Source organism: Peromyscus californicus, unplaced genomic scaffold (assembly GCF_007827085.1).
Source record: "Peromyscus californicus insignis strain IS unplaced genomic scaffold, ASM782708v3 Scaffold_9__1_contigs__length_137607984, whole genome shotgun sequence".
In the NCBI taxonomy this organism is placed as follows: domain Eukaryota; kingdom Metazoa; phylum Chordata; class Mammalia; order Rodentia; family Cricetidae; genus Peromyscus; species Peromyscus californicus.
Window position 1 is genome coordinate 65,342,822 of NW_026294617.1, and position 24,155 is coordinate 65,366,976.

Genomic DNA, 24,155 nt, shown 5'->3' on the forward strand with positions numbered 1-24,155 from the left:
TAAAGTCCCTCCACCTCAGCTCCCTGTCATGCAAAGCAGCTTACTGGCTTCACAGCCGAACTGGCAGACCTGAATCCTTTATTGCCCCTTCCTTACCAGTTTTAAATTGTTCAACTCACGTCACAGTGATTATAAAATACATCGTCTGAACTTGAGTAGGTCATTATTTGGAGCAGTCGGGAATTAAGTTTACAAAGCATTAATTCTCCATTAACTCTTCCCGACCTCATGGCACTTCAGTCAGTGCTCATCCAGTAGGCACAAGTGACTTCAGCATGTTACTGCCATTTGAGACTTCCTGGAGCCAACACAAAATAAGTTCCCTAGATGTCACTATGTCACCAAGAAGAGTAGTTCCCTTCCGGTTAATGCCCCACGCAGGAAATAGCAGGGCAATCAGGTAAGAGATGGGCACATGATCTGTGCCTATCGAATACATTATATAATAACATGACCCCAGCTTACCAATGGGAGATTAAAGAAACAATAATAAAGGGACTAAATGAAAATGTTAAGTGCATCTCAGTCAAAATGCATGTGACATCATTTAAATCCCTCTAGGGACAATTCCATTTGGAGGCAGGGAGTATCTGGCCAGGGCTCACACAGATGAAGGTCAGTCAGGCACGAGGAGGTGGCAGTTCAAGCACAGAAGGGCTTGCTGATATTCACACAGGTAGGCACGGAACAAAGCAAGCCCTCTCAACGCTTCAAGGGTTTCTCCCACCAACCTTATTGACGAAAGCGTAAGAACCTGCCTGAGTTGATATTTAGCAAAGGACCATTCTTCAACAGACCAAATTCAAAAGAGCGGACATTCTCTCACAAATCTTGACATTATTGCTAGGTACAAAGAATATATTTGCAGAAGGAAATAATGTCAAAACCAAAGCAGCAGGAAAATGTAAGCTTTTATTGGCGAGTCGGAAAGGAAACAAAGAGCAAATGCACACTGAGCCTCTGTGGCTCAGGTGCAAACAAGGACACCAGAATGAAAGGTCAAAAGAACATTTGTTCCTGGCCAGAGAACTAAGGCTTCCCACCCCAGTGGTGGCTTAGGCAGCTGTGCACTACAGTAACAGCTTCTGAACTGTGTGGATGGGAGGACATTTTCTCAAAGGGTTTGAACAGCCAAAAAACACAGCCTGACAGTGGCCTGCATGGAACTGGGCAAACACCCCACTGAAGATAACCCCCAACAGCTGCTTTCACAGGTTCCCAAGGACGACAAAGCAAAGATAAATATGTGTTATTTAAGACACACACAGTTGCCCCTGCTTAAAAAGCAGCAATGATTTAAGCTACTGGAGAAAAGAAGCATGCGTTGTAACTTTCTCCTAAAAATCAGATTGTGAAAGAGCAGTGCCTTGCACAAATGAGGTGACGTGCTCATAGCTAAGTCAACAGAAGTACTGAATAAATAACCTTGAATAATGTAACTTGGCAGGAAACCCTGATGCTTTTCAACTAAACAAGGTGGCACATGGTCTATACTTGTTCACCATAAGAGGGAATTGTCCTGAACATAGACTCCAACATCTGTGAGATTTAAAGTTCTTTATGATTAGCTCAATGCCCTATTGCATGGCTTTTCGGTTAAAAAAAAAAAAAAAAGTCTGCTAGATTGATTTTGCCCATGAACAACAAAAAGTACCAAGATGAAGTGAACCCCTAAATAAAACACATCCCTCCACCTCATGGCCAGCAGCAAAACTGAAATTTCCTTCTGCATATAGAATGACTGTGATTTTAATAGAAACAGAAAAATAAATAAACCACACATTATTCTCTTCAAAGACTATATCCTTATTACAAAAATACCTGCTAGTGCTCAAAACATTTTAGCAGCAACTCTTCTAGGACTGCCTTCATACTTAAAACATTCTTTTAAATTTTCATCTATGGCAAATTTGGTCCCTTGAATGTGGAATTTGATATCTGTAGGCTAGAAATACTTTTAGAAATAAGGAGAATCTCCTAGCTGGATACTATTTTTTTAATCAAAAGTATATGTGCTTTTTAAAGTAGCTTGTAAACCACAGTTGGTCCTCTGTATCTGTACATTTTAAATAAGTTAACCACACCCTGAAAGTATTTGAGGAAAAAAATATTCAGAACATGTATATGTGACCCTCCCCCTCGAACAATTCAAGTACTTAAATAGTGTACATTGCATCTGATATTATAAATAATCCAGATGTGAGTTAACATATGTAGGAGCATTGCAGAAGTTATAAGCAAATGCTGTACCATTTTATATAAGCTGCAGATTTGGGAAGTGACCCTATTTCATATAAACAGTTGCAGATTTTGGCATCTTCAAAAGGTTCTAGAACTGAAGGATAACTGTACTTCTAAAGATCATTCTCTCTCCAGAAACGTTCCAAAACCCCCTTCTAGGAATTGAGGCTATGGAATGAGTAGACAATTTCATGATTTCCTTGAAAGCCTGCTTCTCTTTTTACAGCAACTTTGATACTAATATTGTGTGTGCTCTTAACCAACTGGATACCAGCCAAATCCGATTCATTCTTTCATGCCATACATTCACAAGACAAGGATTTACTATTCACTTAATATGTGGCAAGTGCTGAAGATATAATAATAGTGAGCAAACACAGGTCCACCATCTGCCCTCATGAAATTTATCGTCAGGTACAAAACCAATTTACACAAAAATATAGATTATAGCCAGTAAATTCAATGGTAGATGAAAAGACACAAGGTGATGTAAAAGCCTAGAGCAGGAAGACCCAATTATTATAGAGTAAGGAAATAAAGTTGAGCTGAAGCTAAATCGTAGTTAACTAAACACACAGGACTAAGGAGGAGATGTGCGCTAATAGGGGCAGAGGAAAAGTGAACAGCATGCACCAAAGTTCAGTATGACATATTAAAAGGGCTGAAAGAGAGATGGAGATGCTTAAGTCTTGAGAGTTACTGCCACGGTAGTATGAGACAAGGCTGGGAAGAAAATCAGTGGAGGCTTGCAAACATTAATCAATCTCCAAACAGACTCCAATGGAAAGTAAGCTAGGAAGGGAGACCATCATGAGATCCATACTGACAGCTTGGTTCTGCCGCTAAAAGTGGAGATCCAATGGGAAGCTACCAGTGGAGAGGTTAAGATAATAACCCAGAAGAAGTAGTGAAGATGGACAGAAATGAATGCATTTAAGAGCCACTAAGCACATGAAGTTGATTTTTTAAAATGGTACAGAATATTATGTATTCAACACTCACTTGAAGGTGACCTTTTGGTCTTGCCTAACAATGTCTTAATCGGTTGAAAACCAAAAAGGAAAATCATACAAATTTAAGGTCATTTTTCAATCAGCTTTCTGCATCATATTTATGGTATTTCTGAAGCATATTTTAGATAACAAAGAAAAAGCAGAAAAAGAACAAACAAACTTAGCATCTCATTTTATGTAAACATGAATTCCTGAGAAATTGTGCTGCACTTTGGTAATAAAACAATGCACACCTTCAGAAACATTATGGAATAATAATTCTTCCTTGCACAAAAGCATTTATTAAAAATGCAAAACAAATTACCATGGTACTGTACATCAAGTGAAATGGAACCATTCTATTTCCATACAACATTTCTCTTTTATGGCTGCGTACATAAACTGGGTGATTTTATAATTCTGAAAGGATGGGATAGCAGAAATCTAATAATCACCATCCAGTTTCATAATAAACCATTTAGTAAGCAACTACAATACCCACAAAGTCTGCAAAGATTTAGATCTAAGCCTTTATCCATAGGGAAAAATCACCTTTATATCTATATTCCTTTGATACACCATCTCCAGTTCATACCCTCCAGAAAATACAGCCTTCCCACAAATCCAGCTTCACTGTAAGTCTGGGTCACAATGTTACAATTGTCAGTAACAACTGTTAAATAAAAATTACAGGAAGTCCTTATTTTGAATTAAGCTCCTGAACAGACTAAGCTAAAAACCAAAATGAAGACACTTACATTGCAGGTCCCAATCACCAAGCTTAGCCAATGCAGTTTGTCTGACCTTCCAGACAAACAGGATTAGAGATTAACAGCCAAATTTCCCAAATGGGCCAGTTTCAAATGGTATGATAATCAATTTCCTTAGGTTTTAATCCTTATGCAAAGGAAGTAACCTGAAATAACCTGATGTTAGCTGACCAGTTCTCTGCTCTGTCTCTGCTTCAGGGAGAGAGACCTTGACATGAACAGTCCACTTCTTCATCCTGCTTCTGCTTCACTAAGTTCTTTTCTGTCTCTAAAATCAAACACATTATATTTTATAGAATAAAGAATGATGAGTTACCCAATTCTAGAACTGAGAATAAAGTTGATTCATGGATGATAAATATCTCATGTTCTCATTCTTATGGAAAAGCAAAAACAAATAAATAAAAGGTTGCTCTCACAGAAGACAATAGAACTGTGATTACTAGAGCCTAGGAAGGGCAGGCAACATGGACAGAGATACATATTTGGTACCAAAATACAGTTAAATAAGAGGAATAAGAAGACTTCTACAGCATCGCAGGGGGACTAGAGTTTACAACAACTTATTATATGTTTTATAAAGAACTAGAAAAAAGTTCAAAGGCTCCCTTACACAAAAGCATGATTGAGAGTGTTTGAGATGAAAATGCTAAATATCTTGATATGATCAGTACACACTGTATATATTCATATATTCCCAGAACTTGGAAAGCTGAGGTAGAAAGATTCTGAGTTAGAGTCTAGCCTGGGCTACATAGCAAGCCCTCATCTCTAATTAATTAATTGACTAATTAATTAGATGGAAACAAATGCATTTAAGATCATTAACTGAAATTATTGCAATTTTATCCTTTGACAGAACATAGTAAGTTCAAAATGTAGTCAATCACACAGTTTGAACCAAGACTCCTGAGACAAAGGGGTCTCTGAAATAAAGGCGTTTATTGAGTCAACAGGAGCAAGATTAGATAGCAGTGCTGGAGAGATGACCCAGTGGTTAAGAATACTGGCTGCTCTTGCAGAAGACCCAGGTTTGAATCCCAGCACCTACATGGTAGCTCACAGCTGTCTGTAACGCCTGTTCCAGGGTATAAAACACCCTCTTCTTGCCTCCAAGGGTACCGCACACATATGCATACAAAATACTCATACACATACACATAAATCTAAAAAAAAAGGCTGCCACTAATTAAGCCAGGCAGTGGTGGCACATGCTTTTAATCCCAGCACTCAGGAGGTAGAGGCAGGTGGATCTCTGTGAGTTCAAGGCCAGCCTGATCTACAGAGGGAGTCCAGGACAGCCAGGGCTACACAGAAATCCTGTCTCAAAAAAAGATAAAAATAAACAAAAAAGACTAGATAGCAACTAGAAACAAATCCAATAGATCTAGAAGCCAATGGTGGTTTTATAATCAGAGTCTGAGAAGGAAAAACAGATTGTTTACATAGACCCCACATTGACTACACAAAAGAAAGGCAGGATAAAATGAGTTGAAGATGGTGGGGGTGGGACTTAACGACAATTCTTAAGGAGTACTACCACTTCTGGATTGGTTGAGGTCAACAGTATGGCTAGTTTAGATGTAAACAAGGTTCAGTGGTCCACTTTGTTGACATTTCCATGAAGGTCTCAACATAGATTCAAGAATGGCCCCACAATGTTAGCTGACTAATTTCCCTTATCCCTTCTCCTCTCCATCCTGTAGATCTTATAGCTTGGGATAGCTCAGAATGATTTTCTTAGACTGCAAAAACTTATACAAGGCAATGTGTACAGCAGCTCAGCATGAATAAAGGGGAACTGGAGTTTTACTGCTCTCACATAAACAGCAAATATACATCTACATTCTAATTCTGGGAACAACAAAAAAAAGATAGTGTAATTTTGAGATTTTTCCAACTACAGTTTATGACAGCCAGAAAAATGCAGTTTTTTTATTTGAAAGAAATTCAATATGAAAATTACCAAGAAAAGCATATAAGACCATAGCAAGTCAATAATGTAACTTCTAAAGGCAAAACGCACTTTTAAATAGGCTACTTTTGATAATGTAAGTCACAATCTAGGCATTATTTAAAGAAATTCTGCGCATGAATTTCTGGTTTCCTTCCCTTACAAAAACTACTAAAGCATGTGTGAAATAAATTAGTGTTTAGCCATACCATCTGGTCTATTATCGTGATTTACAACAGGTGTGTTTAAGCCTGCATTAAGCATATAGTGATATCTCAAAAAAAAATTATATTCTGACCTGTTACAATCACTCTCAGAGGTAGGTTGTACTCTATGCAGTGTGGTTATATTCAAATTGTAGCTTGAAATCTTTCCAACAGGGGTGAGGAAGCAAAATTGCAAATCTCTCAGCAATTTTGATTTCCACAGAAAACAGTAAACTAGACTGAAGTTAGGGTTTAAAATCTCAAGGCTTCTACCACTGTAGAACTGAACGGAGGAGTAATTTACAGAAGAATGTGAGCTACTGCTGAGCCACCCCAGGGGATGTGTTCACTGAGCTACCCCAGGGGATGTACTCACAGCACCAAGGTGAGGTTCACTGGACATCTCATGATCGCCTTAAAAACAGCTTGAACTATGTGTCCCTCCCTAAGGTGAAAATGTTCACCTGATCACAATTTTATACACTAGACAGAGATATTTTGCCAAGAGTTCAAATATAACCATGCCACCTTGTACACTCACCACTTCTTAATATATTTAAAAGAAGAAAAATGGGAATTAGCTAAACCCTAGGGCATTTTATAATTTCTGAATTCCAAGTGAAGGGATTTTCATTAATCCTTTACTTTTCAGATGTGAGCATGTACACACACACACACACACACACACACACACACACACACACACACACAATTTCCAAAAAGCTACCAAGAACTGAGAGGATTAACAAAGATATTAGAATTCTCATACCTGTTTTTTATAAATATGAAAAAATCAAGGACACACAGACTACAGAGATACTTCATAATGCAATGAAGACCACCACCTAGCCCCCGAAGTTAAGTGTGCTGCCTAGCCTTAGTCAGCCCATGGTAATCTTCCAACCCCACTCCTTATCCTTACAAGATTGTTTTAAAGCAAATGTTCAAATATCCAGCACCCCCAAAATAAAGACAACTTTCTGTAACTCCATTTCATAATACTGTTAAAATTCTCTGAACAAAATATAGTCCATTAATTCATCTACTATCTAGTCAGAGCCTGAATTTTCCAAATTGCCTTAAATTTTATTTTTAATGACTTCACAGTTACTCTCTCCAAACCCAGAACCAAACATAGTTGCTACTACCTATCTCTTATCTTTTCCCTCTTTCCGGCCACTTATTAAACAAAGAGTAATATGTCTAGTAGAGACTTCCACATTCTGGGTTTAACTAATTAAATCTCCACTGGGGCTGGAGAGATGGCTCAGTGGTTAGGAGCACTGGTTCCTCTTCCAGAGGACTTGGGTCAGATTCCCAGAATCCACACAATGGCTCACAACCAAACATCTGTAACCAGTTCTAGGGTATCCGACACCCTCTTCTGACGACACCCTCTTCTGTCCCCTGCAGGTACCAAGTACACACATACACGCTGCAGACATACCTGCGGAGCAAGCACTCAAACATACCAAGATTTTTTTTAAGTTTAAAAATTTAAATCTTAAGGTTGTTTAACATGATCTTTTTTTCCTGTTCTTAAAAATAATAAATAAATAAAAAATAGTTTAATCTAAAAATCTTGATCAGAATCACATTACATTCTTTGGCAAGAAACTTCATAGATGCTTCTATTTCCTTTTAAATCAGGAGACACATCACGTTCACTTCTTTCTCTTTCTGGAATGATAAGATTGGTCAGTGGACCCAAGGCTTTTGCCCGACTTAACACCAAGTTCCCCATGAGCCAGTGGCCTAATGGCTTCCCTTGCTGGGGAAGGAGGAAGGGAGTTGCTGGGGGCTGGATTGTGGGGCTTAATTTATTTTGGCAGCCACTGGTAGCCATCCCTAGACCCGCTATTTCTTTAGGGGTAACCAAGTGCTAGCTAGCCTTTTATAGTTATCTTTCATTCTACGTTTGTCAGTTAGAATTCCTCTCAATACAGGATTCTGTCTGAGTCATCTTTTTGGTTACTCTGAAATATGGTATTGGGTTTTTCTTTTGTTTAGGGTGTGTGTGTGTGTGTGTGTGTGTGTGTGTGTGTGTGTGTGTGTATTTGGTTTTGGATTGGGACAAGGAAGGTCTCATTCTATAGCTCAGGCTGGTCTAAAATTTATGGTAACCCTCCTGCCTCAGCTTCCCAAGTGAGCCACCACACCCAGCTGAGGGTTTCTATTGTTTATTTTGTGTTGTCTGTCTGCTTGCTTACAGGGAAGGGAGGATGGCACCTGGCTTACATCTTCACAGTATTTAGCATCTAAGAGCACCAGGATGTATATCTGCCTCTTGATTACAAAGACTACTTCATCAACAGTCAGTGAGCACAACTTCTCAACACACTTTTGAAATAACCCTCTGGTTACTCAATCATGTAGTTGGCCTACAACATGAAACATATATTAAACAACAAAAGCCAGGATCCATATGACTGAAGTGATCTGGTATCCGTGTCTGGGTTTCTAGCCTGTCAAGTTGGGGGAACTCCTCAACCAACCACTTGAAACCACCCACACCGTGCCTGCCCCATCCTTTTTGACTAACACAAGCCACCTGCTCCTTCTGCACCTGTGCCCTTGGCTCAGCATCCTACATATCCACTCTCTCCTCGCAAATGGCTCAGGCTCCATTTCCCCCTCAGGGGTAAGCACACCTCTGGCTCTTGCTGTCCAGCATCCCTCTTTTCTCCTGAGATTGTACAATCCTTCTTTAAAAACGGCTCCTCTTCCCTGACCCAGGAGAATGTCTAGAGAAGTCTGACAATTACTGAATAATCTCTGGCCCTGAGCACAAGGACAGAAGTTAACACTCAAGCAAGGCTGACCAGAACCATTCCTGAGATGACTGAGAATTTGGAAGGTCAAGTCCTCTTCCTGAGTGATCTTCGTTTTGCTACAGCCACACCCTGAGCCATGTGAAGAGAATGGATGCAGAGAGAGGTAGAGATGAGACGGAGAGTAGATGTAAGACAGAACTGTCCAGTTTGGACTTCCCTGAGACCCACCTCACCTCTCCCACACTTTGGTCAGGTGACCAATTAACCCCTCCCCCTTCTACAATAGGAGCTGAAAGGAGTCCTATTACAGCCCCCACCATGAGCCATGAAGACTGTGATCTTCTCGGTTTCTTGTACTTCCCGTCTGTACAAATACTACTTCTCTGCCTCTGATCTGATGTTCTGTGTATTAGATGTGTACTTGTCACCATCTTTGGTAGTTTTTCAGGAATAGCTTATTCATCTATTCAACAACCTTCAGAGTCCTCGGAAGGGTGCTAAATAGATTTTTAGCAGCTAAGTAACAATAGCATGTATTAATTATCCCTTGGTATTAAGCACTTTACATACATATGCTATGTTATTTAAACCTCATAGAAACTTCCTGAGATGGCCATTATTACCTCCTCTTTCTCCCAGCCCCCTTTTGTGGTGCTGGGGTTCAAACTCAGTGCCTTGCCAATACTCCACTCATGATCTTCCTGCCTCAGCCTGCAGAATAGCTGGGATTACAGGTGTATGCCATTACATTTTATAGACGATTCTCCATTTTATAGATGAATAAGCAAAGAGTCATCAAAGGAAAGTAACTTGGGCATTTACTAATTAATAGATCATGCATTTACTAATTAATAAATAGATCAAGGATTTGAACCATATACACATTCAAGCTGCATCATCTTTCCATTATACCCACATAACCTCACACAATACTAAATATTGTTAATTAACTTACCAGAAGTTAAGAAGTCAAAGACAACCACCTAGCATGTTGATTTCCACTGACCCCAAAGTATATGTTCTTATATCATTAAAAAATATTCGTAAGTTAATGCATAAATAAATAAGCTATGTGAAAATAGGTCTCTTGAAAAAGTTATAATACAATTTCTTCAAAATTGCTGCTGGCAACCTGAAGACTAAATGCTGGCACTTCTCTTAAAGTAATGGGTAAAAGGAATGAATATTTAAGACCACTCTGTCAGAACAAGTTGTATACAACTCCCCTGGCAGTAATATTTCAAAACAGCAAAAGAGATTTGTGAGCACCTGCCAATGTGTGACACGCCTACAGCTCTCCAATTGCTCGGCGGAATATCCCTGTGTCATCATTACACACTAATCGCTATTGAGCACTCCTGTGGCTTGGAGGCGAGAAGAGGAAGCTTTTAGGAAGAAAATAGTTTCCTCTTCAGAGCTTACCAAGAAGGGCAAGGAAGTCAGGAATGGCAACTTATTGGCAAAGAATCTGAAAGTCACTGGCTCTCAGCCCCATTCAGTCCCATCCTTCAGCATGGCCTCTTGAGATCCCTGCTTGGAGTTCTGCTTGTAGCTCAGTAGGCCAGCATGGAGACCTGCCTGTAGCTTGTAGACCAGCAGGGAGACCTGCTTGTAGCTCAGAAGGCCAACAGGGAGACCTGCTTGTAGCTCAGTTGGCCAGCAGGGAGATCTGCTTGTAGCTTGTAGGCCAGCAGGGAGACCTGCTTGTAGCTTAGTAGGCCAGCAGGAAGATCTGCTTGTAGCTTAGTAGGCCAGCAGGAAGATCTGCTTGTAGCTCAGTAGGCCAGCAGGGAGACCTGCTTGTAGCTTGTAAACCAGGGAAAGGCTCCTGGTAACAAACTGACTTGATGCTGACCTTCTTCAGCATCCAGCCAAGGGACTCCATCAAGAAGTATCCCGTAAATGTTTGTTGATGGTTTGAGACTTTTTTCCTTCTTTCCCATTTTCCTCATTTTTTTTTTTTTTTTTTTTTTTTTTTTTTGGTTTTTCGAGACAGGGTTTCTCTGTGTAGCTTTGCGCCTTTCCTGGAACTCGCTTTGGAGACCAGGCTGGCCTCGAACTCACAGAGATCCGCCTGGCTCTGCCTCCCGAGTGCTGGGATTAAAGGCGTGCGCCACCACCGCCCGGCTCCCATTTTCCTCATTTTACTTGAGGACCTTCCTACCGTAAAGGCAATGCCATACGTTGCACTCTTCCACAGAGTATGATGCCTGCTCCTAGAGGGCCAGAAAATGGCATACTCCGGCATTAATTTTGTTACAGCAGAGCCCACACATGGTACAGATTAGAAGGGGGAGGAATTCCCTGATGGCGAAAGTGTCTGCTACTTCGGAGGCTTTGATGAAAGGCAGCCCATATAAAGAATATCATCACTGTTGCAGACTCAAGAAGACTTCAGGGAAGATGATATGTGACAGTGCTGCACAAGCCATGAATTCCCAGGAAAATGTAAAGTAACTTTGGCTCTCGGTGTGGCTACCACTAAGATAGCCTGAGAAGTGTGTGGGCATGTGTGTGCGTGTGTGTGCATGTGTGTCACACACAACGTAAGTCTAGATAGAAGGGATGTGTTAGCTAGCTTTACTCATCACTGTGACGAATTACCTAACATAAACAGCTTAAGGGAGGATTTGTTTTGGCTCATTGTTTCAAATGTTTGGGTTCATGGGTTTCAAATGTTTGGCCCATGAGTTTATCACAACATAATGGTAGCAGGAGCTCATGACAGAGGAACTTCTTCCCCTCCCAGTAATTAGAAGGAAGAGACTCAAACAGGAAGGAGGCCCAGATCTAACCTCCAAAGGCACCCCTAGGGACCTGCTTCCTTATGTCCTAAAGTTTCTACCACCTCCCACATAGAGGCCTAAGATGGGGCCAACATCTCAACATAGTCATCTCTTCAGATATTTCCCAGTCAAACCACAATAAGAAGTCTTGGGCAACAAGAAGGAAAAAAGACAGAGATTCCAGAGGAGGCAAGAGGAAGCTTAAGCTACAAAGATGTACAGAGGGTAAGGGCCTCAGGTCAGCAACTCTCCCTCACTCAATAAATAAATATTTCCTGAGTGCTGGGCCACTTATGACCATGAGACAGAAGGCCAACTTAGCCAGAGCTAATAGTGATATAGCTGCCCTTCATAGAGGACAAAGATTTACATTCTTATTTGGAGATAACTGATAAACAAGAGATATAAGTAAGTAAACTGTGCTAGGTTTAAAACGAGTACAAGAGAACAGAGCAACATTTTGAACTTAAATACCAGCCAAAGATAAGAATGAGAACAAATTTCCAACGGTGATTCTCTAAAACTAAATCCCGCCATAGGAAAAATAATGAAGGTCACACTGTGCTTGGATGAAATTGGCATAAAATTAGACATACACAAAGTTCCTAGGAACATACAGCTCACTTTCCATATTTCTTCTTCACATTTGTTCAAAATTGCTTGCCTGAAGTGTTACCGAGCATATTGAGGAAAATAGGGAATGACTGAGGCAGAAGCAGAGCAAAGGGAACAAAAGAGACTCAAGAGAACCAGATGGCACCACAGAACTTCAAACCAGTACCTCGAGAAAGACAGACTCAACAGAACTTCCAAGATTTCCTGCATTTTTAATTATGTGCCTATGGGAAGAGGGTGTGTACATGAGTGCCAGTGCCCATGCAGGCCAAAGGTGTCAGATCCCCCTGGAGCTGCAGTTCCGTGGGGACCGGGAACTGAACCTGTGTCCTCATGAGAGCAGTAAGCACGCTTACCTGCTGAGCCATCTCTTAGGCCCCTCAACCAGACTTTAAACACACTACTCATTTCTTTTCCTTAATAAAGGTTGACTCCAAGTTAAGAATGATAAGTTTCCTTTTGTGAAACAACTCCAAAGAACTTGCAGGCACTTCACAGAGCACCTCACAGGGAAAGGGTTGGGTCCCTCTAGGAATGAATTAGACATTTCTGCCATGGTCTCAAGATTGGGAGGGCAAAGGGGGTGCATACAAGCCCTTCATTTACCTTTTCTTCCCTCAGTAGATCTTAGTATTTTTAAAATAATAATAGTAGGTAAATACACACTGGTCATCTACTAACTAAAAAAATGGCAGGCCCAGAACAGTGGAGGATTTGTAAGTATATAACTTGACTTCAGCCCTATAGGTTTTATACTATTACTGGGGGAAAGAACAAACATTTCAAAGGTAACATTAGAGGCCATCAAATGGCCAAGCTCCTAAAATGGCATAGAGAAATGAGATGGCATGACATTGCTTCAGGAAAGACAGCCAAGGAAGAATGAATGTAGATCAAAGATGCTGAACTAGGCTTCAAGAATGTGCATTCCTGAAATAGCTGGAAGGAGGAAAGAATGATTCCAGAAGAGGTGAGAGGAGGGAAGAGGTAGAGCGAGTTCAGGAATGAGGAACAGACAAGCACAGCCTCCAAACAGAGCATCTGCACAGGGCATCAGGTCACAGAGGCTTTATCAGTCAGGGCTGTTCAGAGAAACACAGCCAGGAGAAGATATGATGGAGATGGAGATGGGAAATGATGGGAGATAGATGGGAAATGGAAGATAGATGGGAGATGGGAGACTGATGAGAGATAGAGGAGATGGAAGATCAAGATGACGGAGATAGGAGATGAGAGATGACGGATATCGAGATGATGGAGATAGAGGAGATGGAGATGATGAAGAGGGAAAGGGACAGAGGGGGAAGGAGAAGACAGAGAGAGATTGGCCCTTATAAACAGAATTATTATAAGGAATTGATACATGTGATTATAGATGCTAAGAAATCCCAAGGTCTGCTGTTGGAAAGAAATCCAAAAAAAAAGCAGTAAGTTTCCATTTGGGCCTAAACCTTAAAGTGAAAGGCCAAAACCCTAACCCAATTAGGCAGGGAAAGAAGAAACTAGTAATCACCAGGCACCACAGTAAGAGGGAACAAGCTCATGCTGCCTCAAACTTTTTGTTCTATTGAGACTTTCAATCAAGTGAATAAGCCCTGCTCACACTGAGGAGAGCAATCTGCATTACTAAATCCACCAACTCCAAATTTAATGCCATCCAGAAACACTCTAACAGACACACCCAGGATGAGTACCGGACACCTTGATGTTGCCTAACCGAGTTGACACATCAAACAAACCTTCACACCTTGAGCTGAGTCATTACCCAGCAGGCAATAAGGACCATGAAGCAAGAGCAAAGATACACAATAGCAAATTAAACTGACCTCGATATGGAAACGGGCGATGAGAAGAAGAAAAGCAAAACAGAAGCAAGATGAAAAATACAATTATCTATGCAGTAAGAGACAGTTGATCAATAACAAACATTTCTATGATTCTCCTCAATATAAGTAATTCTGATAGGAGATTAAGATGTGGGGTTATTATTTGTGTTGTGTTGCATTGCATTGTGTTATACTGTACTTTATTGCATTGTATTATATTGGCATGTATTGCACTGTATAGCATATATTTTGAGATAGGGTCTTGTCTTGCTGTGTAGCCAATCTGGCCTTGAACTATGGGTTCTCCTGCCTCGATCTTCAAATGCTAGGATGACAAGCACACCTTACCATTTCCAGGTTCTCCGTCGTTCAGTTTGCTATCAGGATGGACCTATACAGATCTATAAGGAAGAAACTGGCAAAGAGAGCCAAGGATGCCAAAGGTCCGCAATACAGATGCAAACTTGGGAATTAACTGCACGGGGAAGAGTCGAGTTGAGAGCTGACTCCTGGCGTGACAGAAGCCGGACGACAGCAGGCACGCAGTCAGGCTGAGTCAGCAAACACTGAGGCAGCAAACACTGCCAACCCTAATCACTTTATGATTCACTGTGCAGGAATGGCCACTCCTTGGTGACAGCCCAAGCCTAAACCATCGTCAAGAGGGAGGATTCCATCGAAGAAAACAAAAAGGGGATAGGCCAACTCAGCCACTTCTCAACAGTTACAAGCTGATTCTTACTATCTACAGCAACTTTTCAAAAAGGACATTCCGAGTCCTCAGCAGTCAAATGTCAAAGAAGCACAAGGAGGGACTTGGGAGGGAAACTCATCGAGCTGACAGGAAATAAACAGTAGCTATTAAGTTTGGGGTTTGGTTTCAGGTGTTTTAGCTTGAAGTGGGAAGGAGACAGGGTCTCACACTGTGGCCCAGGCTAGCTCCCTATGTAGCCCAGGCTGGTCTCAAACTTGCAGCAATCATCTTGCTGTAGGCTCTCCTGTGCAAGATTATAGATATGGCCACCACAGCTGGTTGAGGTTTTTTGTTACGATCGATAGGTAAATATCAAATACTTTTATGTTTCCTCAAGCAAATAAAGGTTAATAAAAATCCTATTGTTGGATTTCTCATATGCATTTAAACTACTATGTCATGGCCTTAAAATAAGACAAAAATGCAAATACCTTGTGATATATATATAGTATATATAACATATATACTATATATATATATTAGAGAGATTTCAAATATTCAACATCAAAAAAAATGCTAGTGTTATAAAATAGACAATAATCAAGTCAATTAGACATGTATTTTCCCCCAACAAAAGATCAAAACAAGTGTATGCAAATCATAAAGTCCATGTCTAAGAAATTTTTATTTTATTAAGAAAATTTTTCACACGGAAAATCAAGGGCTAGGAAGATGGTTCAGTAGGCAAAGTGCTTCCATGAAAGCATGAGGACATGGGCTAGATCCCCAAAACACATAGAGAAGTGCCCCACATGTTAGCATACACTTCTAATCCCAGAACCTGGGAGGCAGAGGCAAGAGGCTCCCTGAGGCTCACTGGCTGGCTGGTGAGCTGCAGTCAATGACAGACCCTGTCTCTAAGGAGGTAGTTGGCATCGCTAAGGATGACAGCCAAGGCTGTCCTCTGGCCTCCACAGACAAGCACACACATGCTCCTAACCACTGAACCATCTCTCTAGCCCTTAATCACCTCTTTTTGGTGGTCAGTAAAAAACTTTTCCACAAGAAAATCCTGGAAAGTTCTTCCCACTCTCCCCCAGAGCATGAGCCCTAAATTTCATAAAGTATCTCATTTCACATTTTACATACACATAGCACAAGGATAATCAGTTCCTGATACAAGCCCGAAGACCCTATAATTGATCCATGACCATGAGACAAACCCCAACAATACAAAGAGAGAGGCCAAACTGCATTCCAGCATTCTGCAAAGCCACTGGATATTCTGGACTCCTTAATGGCATGTCCTAGAATAATGTTCTGAAGAAAATGCTTTTTTAAAAAAACTATACTTTATAAAAACCAATTAGCTGATCGCCCAACAACTGCAGAGTAATTTAATAGCTGTTATCAATTATTTCCTCCTCTTTGGGGAAAAGATTAAAACCAAATAGAACCTGACATGTAAGGAAATGAGGTGAATCCCACCTAAGAACTTTGCACTATGGTGGCCTCCCCAGTCACCTGTCCTCAACCTGTACACTCAGAAGGAAAGTGTTAATGTCACCAAACATTGAAAGGACACTATCAGAGGAAACGTAAGTCAGAAAAAGCTGACATTTTCATATTGGTGCCTCTTCCACAAACTTGTCCTACAGAAAACACATGAGTGTACTTTCAAGGATTTCAAGGGTGATTTCTAGAGCTGTTGGTGAAAAAATAGGAAACAACCCAGATTCCCAAGAATAGGAAACTGTTTAAGTGGCCCATGATACAGCTGCTCAATGTAACACTATACAGCAATTTAAAAAGACACAAGGATCATCTATGTGTATGATCACGGAAACACTTTCAAGATACACTGTTAAGTTAAAAATAAAAAGCAGTGGCAGAAAGATGGCTCAGCGGTTAAGAGCACTGGCTGTTCTTCCAGAGGACCTGGGTTCAATTCTCAGCACCCACATAGCAGCTAACAACTGTCTGTAACTCCAGTCCCAAGGGATCTGACACCCTCACACCAATGCACATAAAATAAGATTAAATAAAAATTTAGAAAAATAAAGTATAAATAAAAAGCAATGGCTAGGACAGTAGCTCCGTGGAAGGAACATCTGCCTACCATACATGAGGTCCTGGGGTGGCATTCTCAACTCAGCAAAATAAATGAAAAAAACTCAACTTGAAAACTGCATAGTGTAACTCCAGTTGTTACTTACAACAGTAAATACATACTTTACATGAGAAAAGTAATTTTTTGATCTAAAGTGGGTTTCAGTATCAGCTGTCAGATTTATAAGGAAAAGTTTAAGAGGAAAAATACATGTACTTACCTCAGGTTTTCCAGAATATAAGATTATAATGTGCTTTTAACTTTCAACACTATACTTCATTAATGCCTAGCTTTTTTATTTTGAATGATATAACATACATAATCATAAATATAATCATTTTGTGTTAGTAATATGATCAGAAGTAGGCAAAAATCTTATTTATAAAGAGTAGAAAACTCTTTACAATTAATCGAAAATATCTCAACTTCTCTTTCGGAAGGCAGCGGCATCCTTACTCTTAGAACTTAAAAATGAAACAGCACTGTAGACACTGGGAAGCCTCTTTGGCCCCTGTTCTAGCATCAGCTTCTCAGAACAAAACTGAGTTGCAAATTTAAGTTTCTCAAATTCAACTGAGCAATACTGTCAACTTCTAAATCATTGCAGATAAACTGTAGGCTTCTAATTCTATGCAAAAAGGAACCACAAACTTAATGGCAAAAAGTAAGAATTCTTCAAACTCTAAAAGTATCTGAAGTATTTTTATAAAGGAAATAAGATAAATGGTAATGTCTCTAAATTCATAGTCCTGTGACTATTCAAACATTGTAAAAAAAACTTTTTTAAAAAAGTTTTCATGCTCGAAAGTTGTTTAAAGAATTATTACCATGGGATAACTTTCTCTCTGCTGGGGAAAGAACAGGAGAGATTGGTTCTCACCTCCACAACAGCAAGGCATCAGGTAAATCGTGTAAACACCAACACCTCAGTTTCCTCAGAGCAGCATCAAAGAGTGGGAAATAAACAGTCTCGGTGGTCCCTGCTAGCTCGAAAATCCGACAACAGGCCTTGATTCTGTCCTTGACAGGGGAGTTTTTTAAAAGCATACACATAAAATAAAACATTGTCTAATATCAGAAAATGCATAGCCAAAATCAGCAGACTCATGTCTAGCCCTCCTTACCCTAAATTATATATTCTTCCTTTACTAAAGTCTTTTAAAAGACCCTTCAACTCATAGCTATTTCTTCCTGTAGTTACTCCACTATTTGTAAAGGATATATTTATTGCTTCATTTGGGTTGGACTTGGGAGTTTTGTTGTGGGGTTTTTTTTCAGTGATTATATGTTAATATATAATATATATCTATATATCATATAACATAAATATATATGTACCATACTCCTGGTATCCGAACTCCTCAGGAGTTCTCGTTTGGATTAATAAGAACTAAGATCTGGGGCTGGCCTCAGATGGCTCAGAGGTTAACGGAGCCTGAAGAGCAAGCCTGATAACTGCGGTCCTACCCCGGAACTCATGTAAAGGTGGAAGGAGAGAATCAACTCTGCAAGGCTTTCCCTAGGACCTCCACACATGTACTGCAGCAGTAATGCGCTCTCTCTCTCTCTCTTGCTCTCGCTCTCCCTCTCTCACGCTCAAATAAATGAATAAATGTCGATGAACAAACTTTCTCATTGGGCTGAGGAGATGGTTTGGTTAGCAGTGTACTCGCTGCTCAAAAACGAGGGCCTGCCCTTGCTCGATACACACCCAAGTAAAAAGGCCAGGGACAGCAGCAGCAAGCCTGCAATCCCAGCGCAGGGAGGTGGAGACCACCAAGCCCCTCAGGACTGCTGGGTCCGGAAGATCCTGTCTCAAAAAATAAGGTGGAAAGAGATTGAGAAAAACACGTAACATTGTCCTCTGGCTTCCAAAACATATGCACTCACACGGAGTCTTTTAAATAAAAACAAAAAAATAAAATCCCATTTTACATCCAAAAATTTCCTGAATTGTAACAGGGGCAAAATTAAAAATGTGGCCCATAAGTCAACAATCTTACATTGAGGTCTACGTCCCCTACTCCCCAAAGCTGGGTATGTCCTTAATAAGTCTCTTTACAACCCTGAACCTCACCTGTTTCCTCCCGTGTAGCCTAAGTGCAATGCACTCACTGGAAAGTGTTTGCTTCACACAGCTTTAATCTGGCACACCTGAAAGCGCTTGTCAATCATAACACTGTAGAAAGGTCTGCTTCTGTTACTGTTTTATCCAAGAGATCCATAAACGAAATCCTCGGGGTTCCGGTCACTCCTGAGCACCGTTCCTCTGCAGAGGTTATTAACTAGGGCTTGGAAGTCAGTGAGACTAAAGGTGAACTAGCTATAAATTGGGCTTCAAAGGCAGAGTCCAAGGGTCCACCCTTGGCATGGGCCTGGGGACTACCACAGAGACAACTGCACACAGAATGAAGATCAAGTTTCTAAGCAGAGATCAGAGATGGTCCTTCTGTAATATTTTCACAGAGGAGGGATATTCTTCACCAAATTCTCCTTTGAAAAGTAACCCAAGAGGACCAAGGATGCCATGCCATTGTAAAGTGCTTGCCTAGCATGCCTGAGGTATTGATTTCAATCCATGGTACCGAAAGACAAAAGTAGCCCAAGCTCACAATTGTACTCTCTGTCTTCTATTTATCCCACCCGGCCACGTATGTTCGTACGTTTGCTTTTGGTTTACAGCCATTGCCTATTAGGGCCCTGCTACAGAAGGGACTTTTGCAGAGAGACTTCTGAACTAAATTTGGGAGGTAAAGAACTGTCCAGCAGTGTATTACTCTGACTGAAAAAAACAGAACACCCTTCTCATTTCTAGTCTCCAAAGGCCTACATTTAAAGTGGAGCCCCCGCCCCATAGTGCCTCTTGTTGGAAGCAAGAAAAAGCTAGCTGGGTAGTTAAGCCTGAATTATTAGACCACTCTCAAGTATTCTAAATCCACTTCAGCAATGCCTGCTTCTCTAATTTAATCATATCCCTAAAACCATAAGACAAATGACAAATGGAACCCCAACCTTAAAATTCTTAGCAGTGTCATGAGAAAGAATTTGTTAATGCTCAAAGAAATCAATCTTAAATGCCAACTTGTCTGCCATATTGGACTGAATCTCTAACTCAGTTTCTGTCCCAAGAAGACCACTGACGTTCTCCAAATGGGGACATTGGCTGGGGTCCATAGAGTCCAGACAGCTTCAGATAAATTCTATCTAGTGCCAGGTGCACAAGTGAACTGCAGGTCAGGCAGGTACATTAAGAAGGGGGAATTTTCCCCCTTGTTAATCAACAGGATAAAGGTGATTAAGCAGGAATTATTTTTCAGTGACCTATATAATTTCATCAGAGCTGCTATGGCCATTAGCTGAAAGCAGTTGACTTCCTAATGAGATGAACTTGATAGCAGGACCCTCCCAGAGCAGCCAATGGAATAGTCAGCCCAACCTAGAAGGACATGTAATTGGTCTGCCTGCCTTATTTCCCACTCTTCCTCCCCCAAGAGCTGTCTTTCTTCAGTTAGGAGCTCTCTCCCTCCAAGGAAAGACAGGATGGTATTCCCTGCACCTGGATGTCTAGGGCTGCAGCACCTGTGGAATGGCTGGCAGCTGATCTGTCAAGTACAGGAGGCTGAAGCCAACCTGGGCTAATTCTCCGGACCCACACACATGATTCCCAAAGTTCCAAGCAAACAGCAGCTGTCGCCACCAATACCTCATCTACCCAAACTTGAAATAAAACAATAGCTAGACTACTACCTCACAACAGGAGTGGGTTTAACAAGAGAGCTTTGTTGAAGCCAGAAAACCCACACACACTATCGATGAAAACCATAACCCGAATCCAGTTTCAGAGAATTTATGAAATTGAGCAACAGCTACTCAACAGTAAATTCCTCTCAGCAGGAAAAGTGCTGCAAGTCCAGAGGCACCGCCTCCAATTCCAGCGTATGCCAGGAGGTTTGGAGAGGAAGACAGATTCAGATCTCATCGCCTTTGCCAGTTCCTCCTGGGAGACCCAGGCACTGCGACCCGAGGGACCCGACAAAAGCCTGATGACATCTTCCTCCGTCAAAACAAGCCAGCTCTCTTGCTCGCCCAGGGTCAGTCATGAGTAACCTCGCGTGCAAGAGCCCGCAGCGTCCGGAGCAGTCAGTCACAGGTCCCAGCCTCCCTGCCCTCCCTCTCTCAAAAACCTACCCCTGTCGCCCAACAGGATGCAGGAAGGAGGCTCTCGGGCCACCCTCCTCTTCCTCTAACATCCTAAAATAAAATAAAAGCAATCCTTCAAGCGCAGATCCCTTACCTACGGGCGGTCCACGCGTCCTCCCGCCACGCGGTGTCCCCTCGACAGTCAGAAAGTTTGTGGGCAGTCCGGGGGACAACCGAGCCGCCAGTGCGCAGGGCACTAACTGCGGGGCAGAGCCGGCTCCTCCCGGGCCCAACACCCAACTCCTGGCGCCCGGGCAGCTGCCCTCGGGCGTCTGGGCGCGGTGACCTCCAGCCCCGGTTTCCACTCAGCCTGAGGACCCGGGGACAAATCACCGAGAGAGAGAGAGAGAAGGTCAAGGCACAACTTTTCTCCTGCGCGTCAGCCCTTGGCGGAGCCTGGCAGGTCTCGGACTCGTTCCCGCCCCACAGCCCGCACCCTCCGAAGAGCCTGGGCGGGGCCCCCGGTGGCAGGGGCAGAGCCCAACCTGCCCGGCGACTCAGGGGAGCTGGCCGCAGACCCCGCCCCCAGAGCCTCCGCCGCCTCGGGCCCCGCCCCCGAAGGCCCCGCCCCGCCGCCTCGCCCCGCCTCCGCCAGGTGCTCCGGGGACTCGGGTTGCGCGCGCTCCGGCGCGCACGGGTTTCCTAGGTGAAGGGGGCGGAGCCTCCGAGAGAAAGTTTCCACCGAAACTTGAGCTGGGACGCGGTGGAGGACGGCTCGCTCGCCCTTGGGGGCTCGCCTCTCCCGCGAACTTCACCTCCCCTCCCGCGCCACGCCTGACGAGCGGGCACGCGCGGCTGGTTCCTCGGGTTTTGTGGGGAAAGGGAGTCGCGCACCGCGACGCGCGGACGCCGTAGATTTCCCCACTTGTTCCAGAAGGCTCGCGTGCGGGGCCTGGCGCTCCCGCCCCCACTCGGATTCCCTTCTCTTGTTCTCTTTTTCCTCTGATATTTGAACTTGAACATGACAGTCCCGGGATTGCTGGTAGTCTGCTGGAAAACCCGCTGGCACGAACAGGAGGCCATTGGGTCCCAGCAAGGGGGCGGGAGTTACGGTTTTGCTGTTCAGTTTCTTAAGGGTAATTTTAGCCGTACGGACCTTATTTGTGGGCTTGAGAGCATTGCACAGATGTGTGTGTCGCTCGTTCACTGCCAACTGTCCCCACTGCCACCCCACCTCCAGCCAAAAAGCAAGAGGGCTGTGTAAAGTGGACAGTCCTGTGGCAAGGATGAAAGTTCGCAACTCAACTCCCCAGGGGAATGGAGAGCAGGAGGGAGGCGAGGCGGTGGCCCTTTGGCACTGCGCGGTACCTTACGCTCTTCCAGGGCCCAGCCCTCGACCCGGGGCGACCTTTGCCTAAGGACTGGAAGCCACACGCCACGCCAGCTTTCCCCTTCAGTCTCCACGCCCCTTCGTGCTTGGACTGCCTAGTCCGGGCTCTGCTTTCTGGACTTTAAATCCCAGAGGAGGAATCTGAATCTTGGTTAGCAACTCTCTTGGCATGTGCATTGCCCTGTGGTTAGTGTGGCTGAAACTTGAAGTGAGCTTTCCTCCCAGCGGATGGGGCTACACCACAGTCAGCAAAAAAACGGATGTGGAGGTGTTCCACCACGGCATCCTACTGGCGCCTCGCCAAATCCCGCTTCCGAGGAAGTGTCTTCCTTTGTTCTGCGTGAATGGCATCCAGAGATAACCAAATTCCGGTAGATCTGGTTTTTAAGTTTTCCTTGCACCCATAGCAACTGGATGATGTGAACTTCATGCTTACTGTCCCACCTGTTCATCACCACCACCACCACCACCGTGCCTGAATCACCAGCTTCCACTTTTGCCGCCTGTGGTTAAATGGCTCCTCTCTGGGCGGTGGGAGTGCATGCCTTTAATTCCAGGACTCTGGAGGCAGAGACAGGGGGATCTCTGTGAGTTCAAGGCCAGCCTGCTCTACAAAGTGAGTTCCAGGACAGCCAGGGCTATACAGAGAAACCCTGTCTTTAAAAAAAGGGGGGTGGGGAGAAGCCCTTCAGTATAAGCTGAGGAAGGAAGACCAAGGTGGGAGGATGAGGAAGAAGAAGGAGAGAGAGAGGAGGAAAAGGAGAAGAAGAAGAAGAGGGGGAGGAGGAGAAGAAGAAAGGAAGAAGCAGCTCTTCAATATAAGATGAGGCATGCCGAGGTAGTATGAACAGAAATTAAGAGTAGAGACAGGATTTTCTGCACAGCAGGTCACAGGCCTGCCCTTGGAATGTGGGCAGATCTTTCCTATACTCAACGAATACCTATCGGATAATTGTTGTATGCCAAGCACTCTTTTGAAGGGTTGAGGGACAAAAACATTACAGTCTCAGCAGTCATGAAGTAAGCAATCTCTCAGATGTGGTGAGCACCCACAATGGTTTGCTATGTTGCCACAGGGCCAAAGCAACAATTGGTAATGAACTGTGAGCCAAAATAAACCCTCCCTCTTTTTTTTTTTTTTTTTTTTTTTTTTGGTTTTTCGAGACAGGGTTTCTCTGTGTAGCTTTGCGCCTTTCCTGGATCTCGCTCTGTAGACCAGGCTGGCCTCGAACTCACAGAGATCCGCCTGCCTCTGCCTTCCGAGTGCTGGGATTAAAGGCGTGTGCCACCACTGCCCAGCCCTCCCTCTTTTTAAGTTGATCTAGCTAGGTATTTTGTTACAGTAATAAAAGGATAGAGAACACAATTAGTAATGTTAACCTTTTAAAATGGATTTCTTCGTTCCCAGTTTTATTCCTGTATACTCTCTTTGGCTGTATTACATATTGTACTTAAGACACTGAAACTACACTTTTTTAATGAAGAAGCCAGACATCATTCCTCACTCTCTTCCTGCTTTTACTCCCATTTTTAAATGCACTTATATAAAGTTGTATCATGTGTTTCTAAATTTGTTCTATTTTAAATACCAAAAATCTTGAGTTAAATATAAAAGAGAAAGTTAATATTCCTCCATTAACACATCCAGACACACTTT

At 42.7% G+C, this 24,155-nt stretch overlaps 1 protein-coding gene across 3 annotated transcripts in view; it reads right to left on the reverse strand.

The window, feature by feature from the left end:
- Positions 1-21,673, reverse strand: part of Fhip1a (FHF complex subunit HOOK interacting protein 1A) — a 236,684-nt gene extending 215,011 nt beyond the window's left edge. For all 3 annotated transcript variants that reach the window (XM_052730252.1, XM_052730251.1, XM_052730250.1), the window contains exon 1: positions 21,263-21,673. The gene's annotated coding sequence lies outside the window, so the exon portion shown is untranslated. The remainder of the gene's footprint in view (positions 1-21,262) is intronic.
- Between the last annotated feature and the right edge of the window lie 2,482 nt (positions 21,674-24,155).